The sequence below is a fragment of the Triticum dicoccoides genome, chromosome 4B (genome assembly GCF_002162155.2).
Source record: "Triticum dicoccoides isolate Atlit2015 ecotype Zavitan chromosome 4B, WEW_v2.0, whole genome shotgun sequence".
Classification (NCBI taxonomy): Eukaryota; Viridiplantae; Streptophyta; class Magnoliopsida; order Poales; family Poaceae; genus Triticum; species Triticum dicoccoides.
Window position 1 is genome coordinate 47741747 of NC_041387.1, and position 10223 is coordinate 47751969.

The following is a 10223-nucleotide window of genomic DNA, read 5'->3' on the forward strand; positions in this document are numbered from 1 at the left end:
CACGGTAAAATTCCACAAATCCTACCTAGTAGGCGCAAAAATAATGGTGAAAAAGTCTCATAATATGGACTCATCACATCCCCTTCCGTAACCTGGAAGAGGTGGTTCCTTCTGGATGGGAGGACCTAAGGAAGATGATCCTCGGGGAAGAACTGCGTCCGGAAGCGAAAACTAGCAAGGAGAAGACAATTGGGATCAAAGAGGAGAGACCGGAAGAAGAGGGAGATGGTGAATCCACTCCAGATGAGTGTCCCCCAAATCCATACCAATTAAATATCCTAGGATATATTCCTCTATTTCCTCTTTGGCTGTCAAAGCACTAGTGAGGAAAAGAGCCGCCCTCCCTAGAGGAGATAAAGGAAAAGGTCAAGGATCTTGAGCAAGTCTCCAAAGCTTGTGTGCATAATGTTGGTTAACGGATCGATGCTTATTGGTTGATGAGCAAGGACCTAGAAGCTAGTGTCAATGGTCCCTTCCATAAGATTGGTCTCATGATTGACACTGTGAATCAGAATACTACACAACTTGAGTTCTTGAGCAGGGTCGTTGATGAGCAACAGATGATGTTGGAAGGATTCAGAGCGCGCTTCATGGACATCTCCACTGCTTGCAAGGATATCAAGGAGTTAGCATAAAAGTAGGTACTGGGATCTCCTGGACTTCATTGTAAGCTTGGGGAGATCCTAGAGTACTTTGTATCTTTACTGTTCATGAATTTATTTCCCACAAGTCGAGAGAAGCTAGTTGCTTTTATTCCAATAAGGTTGAACTCTTAAATTCCTCTACGAATAAGGGAAGATTTTCTTCCAATGAGTTATCGATATCTTGATGTTTAGTATCACCCCTGCATCTAGAAAATGTATGGGATGATGATTTGGGAACAAGTGGTAGGGCCTGCCTACCAATGAGATGATCATAACTCTTCCACATCACTGGTATTAATTAGGAGAAACATAACTATATGTGCTAGTTCCTTGAATGTTCAACTAAAAGAATGTCAAATAAATAAATTAGAGAAAGCAGCAAGGAAGATAAACCCTCTCAAATTAAAAATATATAATATTCTCACAAGTAACATGTCTAGCATACATGTCACATGAAAATCAAGTGTGAGATGGGTGGATAAACATGTTTCAAAAGCAAGAAATAAAATTGTGAATTGATTTTTTTCTGAAAAGAAAAGGGAGACCCTTACTCCTTGCCCGATTGAAATGAAAATGACTTAGGACATACAGTGGTGAATTGTCCACTAATGAATTAAGTAGCAAGGTCTGGAAGCCTTTGTGATCATCCTAATGATGGATATGCTCTATTATTTATTACGTTGTTTTATCCCTACTTGCTTCTGTAATCGGTGATGCACTCATACCTCTATGAATATCCGGACCTCATAAATCTCAATTGAACTTGTTCTTTACAAGTTGTGGTGCTTTGTTGGGGATGAGCAAGACCTAAGCTTGGGTTAGTTGATGAGTCCAAAATGTATGATATTTTTGTTGGTTATTGTGTGCCTACCTAGTAGGCTTTGAGGAATTTTACCGCCTTCCACACTACCTTTTGTCGGTTTTTCCTCAGATGCATATTTCAATGCAAACAAAATATTATGGGAGAAATCTCAGGAATTTATGGTGGAATTATTTCAATCAGTGTGATTAACACCTACCATAAAAATAAAAAATGTTTGGAGGCATTGGGTGCTTGCACGGCTCATCCAGAGTGTAACATGACTAGCCATATAACTGCACGCGCTAGTATGCACAGTCTTATGAAGTGGTGTCGCCTCCCCTCATCGACTACTTCCACCCTGCGCGGTCGGATTGGAAAACAGACACATTCGCACACCGCGAAACACATCCAGAAGTAAGAACCCTTGCCTCCAGAAGGCAGCCAGAGGGGAATTAGCAAGGACGAGATATCCATCTTCACCACCATGTGCAACGAGACGTCGTCATCATCTCCACCTTCATCACCATCATGATCATCATCCATATCCATCCCATTGTAATATCAGACCCTTCACTGATTGCTGCTTGTGTTACTTGTTTGATCTATGCATGACTACCACCACTATTGATGTGATGTTGTCGTCCCGATGTACAAGTAGACCCCATAGTCTTGGGGATATGGGTGAACCTTGGTATGTATAGGATCTGAAATGTTAACAAGCATATGAGATCCTCTATTGAATGCTTATTATAATAAACTTCGTGAATGTTCTGAAGGGCCCCACTCAGTATTATCGCTGCGAGGCCACAAAGTGTATCATTGTCCTTGCAAAGGTTAGGAAGTGAAGGTAATTTGAGGTGACAGTAAAAGCCTTCACCCAAGATTTTACAGATGGTAGGGGAATTACGGAGAACCCATAGTGAGGTCATGTCCATAGGGAAACCAATAATTGCCATAGTTGTAACCTACAGAGGGAGACTATGGTGGTGGCGTGCGTGTCACGAAGTCTATCTACGGTAGAATGTGTTCTGTACCTGACTCCACCCAACGTAAATGCCAAGAGTGGCCCAAGTATCCAAAGAATATAATGGTGTCACATAGGTTGCGTTAGAAACAAACCAATGGGAATTCCGGACTCCCTTAGAGAACCTTACTCCTCTGTCAGTTCACTTGTTACTCATCCTACTATTTCTATTTCTGTTTTTTTATTTTCAGTTTGCACTTCACCAAAACCAGTATTTATTTTCACCCTCACTTTGCTTTGAGTCTACATTTTTTTGCATGCACAATTATGTAAGTCATTACAAGAAATAAAAACCCAAATAGTGTGCTCCATGTGGGCTCAGTACTCTTATTTCAAAAAATCTACAACTTAACCATGTGCACTTGCAAGCCATCATAGGGGAGCATCCGACCATGGCAGGGGTTAGTGAGGGTCTAGAGAAACGATGACACACGACGATGGACGCAGAGGGTGACTGTTGGCCTAGCTGTAGCAGCGGCGACTGCTTCCTGCGATAGAAGACCATCGGGGATAGAAAACAAAGAGGGTGATGAGAAGAAATAGAAAGGAGGGAAAGACATCAGGGTGTCTTGGCTGCTCACTTGCGGCAAGATGTAGCAGGCGGAGTTGTGATGTCGCTTGAAGCTACGTCGTTATTTCCCCAAAGAGGAAGGGATGATGCAGCACAGCGGTGGTAGGTATTTCCCCAAGGTCATCGAACCAGTAGGAGAACCAAGCAACACAACGTAAACAGCCCGCACACACAAATAAAAACACCTCGCAACCCAACATGTTAAAGGGATTGTCAATCCCTTTCGGGGTACGACGCCTCAAGATAGGCAAAGGACGTGAGGTAAATTTGTAGATGGGATAAATAGATCACAGAACAAATAAAATGCAGCATTTTATTTTTGTATTTTTGGTTTAATAGATCTGAAAATAAACGCAAGGAAAAAGTAGATCGTAAGGTAAATATATGATAAAGAAGACCCGGGGGCCGTAGGTTTCACTAGTGGCTTCTCTTGAGAAAAGAATAGCAAACGGTGGGTGAACAAATTACTGTTGGGCAATTGATAGAACTTCAAATAATCATGGCGATATCCAGGCAATGATCATTACATAGGCATCACGTCCAAGATTAGTAGACCGACTCCTGCCTGCATCTACTACTATTACTCGACACATCGACCGCTATCCAGCATGCATCTAGTGTATTAAGTTCATGGAAAAATGGAGTAATGCAATAAGAACGATGACATGATGTAGACAAGATCCATTTATCTATTGCGGCAGATATGGATCCCATATTTTTATCCTTAGTAGCAATGATACATACGTGTCGGTTCCCTTTCTGTCATTGGGATCAAGCACCGTAAGATCGAACCCACTACCGGGCACCTCTTCCCATTGCAAGATAAATAGATCAAGTTGGCCAAACAAAACCCAAATATCAGAGAAGAAATACGAGGCTATAAGAGATCACACTTATAATAGATCAAAGAAACTCAAATAACTTTCATGGATATAAAAAGATATAACTGATCATAAACTCAAAGTTCATCAGATCCCAACAAACACACCACCAAAAGACTTACATCATATGGATCTCCAAGAGACCATTGTATTGATAATTAAGACAGAAAGACGAATACATCTAGCTACTAACTATGGACCCCAAAGTTCTATAAAGAACTACTCACGCATCATCAGAGAGGCACCAATGGAAGTGGTGAACCCCTCCGTGATGGTGTCTAGATTGGATCTGGTGGTTCTGGACTCTGCGGCGGCTGGATGAAAATTTCGTCGACTCCCCTAGGGTTTCTGGAATATTGGAGTATTTATAGAGCAAAGAGTACGCCCAGGGGGCACCCGAGGTTGGCACAACCCACCAGGGTGCGCATGGGCCTCCTGGCGCGCCCTGGTGGGTTGTCCCCCTCCTCGGGACTCCCCCCAGTGAAGGAAATATGCCCTAGAGGCAATAATAAAGTTATTATTTATTTCCTTATATCATGATAAATGTTTATTATTCATGCTAGAATTGTATTAACCGGAAACATAATACATGTGTGAATACATAGACAAACATAGTGTCACTAGTATGCCTCTACTTGACTAGCTCGTTTATCAAAGATGGTTATGTTTCCTAACCATGGACAAAAGAGTTGTCATTTGATTAACGGGATCACATCATTAGGAGAATGATGTGATTGACTTGACCCATTCCGTTAGCTTAGCACTTGATCGTTTAGTATGTTGCTGTTGCTTTCTTCATGACTTATACATGTTCCTGTAACTATGAGATTATGCAACTCCCGTTTACCGTAGGAACACTTTGGGTGCTACCAAACGTCACAACGTAACTGGGTGATTATAAAGGAGTACTACAGGTGTCTCCAAAGGGACATGTTGGGTTGGCGTATTTCGAGATTAGGTTTTGTCACTCCGATTGTCGGAGAGGTATCTCTGGGCCCTCTCGGTAATGCACATCACTATAAGCCTTGCAAGCAATGTAGCTAATGAGTTAGTTACGGAATGATGCATTACGTAACGAGTAAAGAGACTTGCCGGTAACGAGATTGAACTAGGTATTAGATACCGGCGATCGAATCTCGGGCAAGTAACATACCGATGACAAAGGGAACAAAGTATGTTGTTATGCGGTTTGACCGATAAAGATCTTCGTAGAATATGTAGGAGCCAATATGGGCATCCAGGTTCTGCTATTGGTTATTGACCAAGAATAGTTCTAGGTCATGTCTACATTGTTCTCGAACCCGTAGGGTCCGCACGCATAAGGTTTCGATGACAGTTATATTATGACTTTATGAGTTTTGATGTACCGAAGGAGTTCGGAGTCCCGGATGAGATCAGGGACATGACGAGGAGTCTCGAAATGGTCGAGACATAAAGATTGATATATTGGACGACTATATTCGGAGTTCGGAAAGGTTCCGAGTGATTCGGGTATTTTTTGGAGTACCGGAGAGTTACGGGAATTCGCCGGGGAGTATATGGGCCTTATTGGGCTATACGGGAATAGAGGAGAGAGGCCAAAAGGAAAGAGGCATGCGCCCCCCCTCTGGTCCGAATTGGACAAGGGGGGCAGACCCCTTTTCCTTTTCCCTCTCCCCCTCTTTCCACTTCTCCTACTCCAACAAGGAAGGAGGGAGTCCTACTCCCGGTGGGAGTAGGACTCCTCTTGGCGCGCCCCCTCCTAGGCCGGCCGCACCTCCCCCTCCCTCCTTTATATATGGGGGCAAGGGGGCACCCCATGACACACAAGTTGATCTACGGATCGTTCCTTAGCCGTGTGTGGTGCCCCCCTCCACCATATTCCACCTCGGTCATATCGTCGCGGAGTTTAGGCGAAGCCCTACGCCGGTAGAGCATCATCATCGTCACCACGCCGTCGTGCTGACGTAACTCATCCACGAAGCTTTGCTGGATCGGAGCCCGGGGATCGTCATCGAGCTGAACGTGTGCTGAATTCGGAGGTACCGTACGTTCGGTACTTGGATCGATCGGATCGTGAAGACATACGACTACATCAACCGCGTTGTCATAACGCTTCCGCTTACGGTCTACGAGGGTACGTGGACAACACTCTCCCCTCTCGTTGCTATGCCATCACCATGATCTTGCGTGTACGTAGGAAATTTTTGAAATTACTACGTTCCCCAATAGTGGCATCTGAGCCTAGGTTTTATGCGTTGATGTTATATGCACGAGTAGAACACAAGTGAGTTGTGGGCGATACAAGTCATACTGCTTACCAGCATGTCATACTTTGGTTCGGCGATATTGTGAGATAAGCGGCCCGGACCGACATTACGCGTACGCTTACGCGAGACTGGTTTTACCGCCGTGCTTTGCACACAGGTGACTAGCGGGTGTCTGTTTCTCCAACTTCAGTTGAACCGAGTGTGGCTACGCCCGGTCCTTGCAAAGGTTAAAACAGCACTAACTTGACGAACTATCGTTGTGGTTATGATGCGTAGGTAAGAACGGTTCTTGCTAAGCCTGTAGCAGCCACGTAAAATTTGCAACAACAAAGTAGAGGACGTCTAACTTGTTTTTGCAGGGCATGTTGTGATGTGATATGGTGAAGACGTGATGAGATATAAGTTGTTGTATGAGATGATCATGTTTTGTTGAAGTTATCGGCAACTAGCAGAAGCCCTATAGTTGTCTCTTTGTTGCATAAGATGCAAGTGCCAAATAATTGCTTTACTTTATCGCTATGCGATAGCAATAGTTGCAAGAGCAATAGTTGGCGAGACGACCATGTGACGACACATTGATATAGATCAAGATGATGAAAATCATGGTGTCGTGCCGGTAACGATAGAGATCATGACAGTACTTTGGAGATGGAGATCAAAGGCGCAAGATGATCATGGCCATATCATGTCACATATTTTGATTGCATGTGATGTTTATCTGTTATACATCTTATTTTGTTTTGTTTGACGGTAGCATTTTAAGATGGTCTCTCACTAATTATCAAGAAGTGTTCTCCCTGAGTATGCACCGTTGCAAAAGTTCTTCGTGCTGAGACACCACGTGATGATCGGGTGTGATAGGCTCTACGTTCAAATACAACAGGTGCAAAACAGTTGCACATGCGGAATACTCAGGTTAAACTTGACGAGCCTAGCATATACAGATATGGCCTCGGAACACGGAGACCGAAAGGTCGAGCGTGAATCATATAGTAGATATGATCAACATATTGATGTTCACCGTTGAAACTACTCCATCTCACGTGACGATCGGACATGGTGTAGTTGATATGGATCACGTAATCACTTAGAGGATTAGAGGGATGTCTATCTAAGTGGGAGTTCTTAAATAATATGATTAATTGAACTTAAGTTTACCATGAACTTAGTCCTGGTAGTATTTTGCAAATTATGTTGTAGATCAATAGCTCGCGTTGTTGCTTTCATATGTTTATTTTGATATGTTCCTAGAGAAAATTGTGTTGAAAAATGTTAGTAGCAATGATGCGGATTGGATCCGTGATCTGAGGTTTATCCTCATTGCTGCACAGAAGAATTATGTCCTTAATGCATCGCTAGGTGACAGACCTATTGCAGGAGCAAATGCAGACGCTATGAACGTTTGGCTAGCTCAATATGATGACTACTTGATAGTTTAGTGGACCATACTTAACAGCTTAGAATCGGGACTTCAAAGACGTTTTGAACGTCATGGACCATATGAGATGTTCCAGGAGTTGAAGTTAATATTTCAATCAAATACCCGAGTTGAGAGATATGAAGTCTCCAACAAGTTCTATAGCTAAAAGATGGAGGAGAATCGCTCAACTAGTGAGCATGTGCTCAGATTGTCTGGGTACTTCAATCACTTGAATCAAGTGGGAGTTAATCTTCCAGATAAGATAGTGATTGACAGAGTTCTCTAGTCACCATCACCAAGTTAGTAGAACTTTGTGATGAACTACAGTATGCAAGGGATGACAAAAACGATTCCCGAGCTCTTCGTGATGTTGAAATCGACGAAGGTAGAAATCAAGAAAGAGCATCAAGTGTTGATGATTGACAAGACCACTAGTTTCAAGAAAAGGGCAAAGGGAAAGAAAGGGAACTTCAAGCAGAATGGCAAGCAAGTTGTGACTCCCGTGAAGAAGACCAAAGCTGGACCAAAGCCTGAAACTGAGTGCTTACACTGCAAAGGAAATGGTCACTGGAAGCAGAAATGCCCTAAATATTTGGTGGATAAGAAGGATGGAAAAGTGAACAAATGTATATTTGATATACAGGTGTTTGATGTGTGCCTTACTAGTGTTTATAGTAGCCCCTGAGTATTTTGATACTTGTTCGGTTGCTAAGATTAGTAACTCGAAACAGGAGTTACAGAATAAACAGAAACTAGTTGGGGGTGAAGTGACGATGTGTGTTGGAAGTGGTTCCAAGATTGATATGATCATCATCGCACACTCCCTATACTTTCGGGATTAGTGTTGAACCTAAATAAATGTTATTTGGTGTTTGCGTTGAGCATGAATATGATTTGATCATGTTTATTGCAATACGGTTATTCATTTAAAATCAGAGAATAATTGTTGTTCTGTTTAAATGAATAAAACCTTGGATGGTCATACACCCAATAAAAATAGTTTGTTGGATCTCGATCGTAGTGATACACATATTCATAATATTGATGCCAAAAGATGCAAAGTTGATAATGATAGTGCAACTTATTTGTGGCACTGCTGTTTGGGTCATATCGGTGTAAAGCGCATGAAGAAACTCCATAAAGATGGACTTTCGGAATCACTTGGTTATGAATCATTTGATGCTTGCGAACCGTGCTTTTTGGGCAAGATGACTAAAACTCCGTTCTCCGGAACAATGGAACGAGCTACTGACTTATTGGAAACAATACATACCGATGTATGCGGTCCAATGAGTGTTGATGCTTGTGGCAGGTATCGTTATTTTCTGACCTTCACAAGATGATTTGAGCAGATATGAGTATATCTACTTAATGAAGCACAAGTCTGAAACATTTGAAAAGTTCAAAGAATTTCAGAGTGAAGTGGAGAATCATCGTAACAAGAAAATAAAGTTTCTGCGATTTGATCACAGAGACAAATATTTAGTTATGAGATTGGCCTTCATATAAAACTATGTGGAATAGTTTCACAGCTCACGCCACCTGGAACACCACAACATTATGGTGTGTCCGAACGTCGTAATCGTACTTTACTAGATATGGTGCGATCTATGATGTCTCTTATCAGTTTACCACTATCGTTTTGGGGTTATGCATTAGAGACAGTTGCATTCACTTTAAATAGGGCACCATCGAAGTCCGTTGAGACGACGCCTTATGAACTGTGGTTTGGCAAGAAACCAAAGTTGTCGTTTCTTAAATTTTGGGGCTGCGATGCTTATGTGAAAAAGTTTCAACCTGATAAGCTCGAACCCAAATCGGAGAAGTGCGTCTTCATAGAATACCCAAAGGTAACTATTGGGTACACCTTCTATCACAGATCCGAAGGCAAGACATTCGTTGCTAAGAATGGATCCTTTCTAGAGAAGGAGTTTCTCTCGAAAGAAGTGAGTGGGAGGAAAGTAGAGCTTGATAAGGTAATTTGTACCTTCTCCCGAATTGGAAAGTAGTTCATCACAGAAATCTGTTCCTGTGACTACTACACCAATTAGTGAGGAAGCTAATGATGATGATCATGTAACTTCACATCAAGTTACTACCGAATCTCGTAGGTAAACCAGAGTAAGATCCACACGAGAGTGGTACGGCAATCCTGTTCTGGAAGTCATGCTACTAGATCATGATGAACCTACGAACTATGAAGAAGCGATGGTGAGCCCAGATTCCGCAAAATGGCTTGAGGCCATAAAATTTGAGATATGATCCATGTATGAGAACAAAGTATGGACTTTGATTGACTTGCTCGATGATCAGCAAGCCATGTTAAATAAATGGATCTTCAAGAGGAAGACAGATGCTGATAGTAGTGTTACTATCTACAAAGCTAGACTTGTCGAAAAAGGTTTTTGACAAAGTTCAAGATGTTGAATACAATGAGATTTTCTCACTCGTATCGATGCTTAAAAGTCTGTCCGAATCATGTTAGCAATTGCCACATTTTATGAAATCTGGCAAATGGATGTGAAAACTGCATTCCTTAATGGTTTTCTTAAAGAAGAGTTGTATATGATGCGACCAGAAGGTTTTGTTAATCCTAAAGGTACTAACAAAATGTGCAAGCTCCAACGATCCA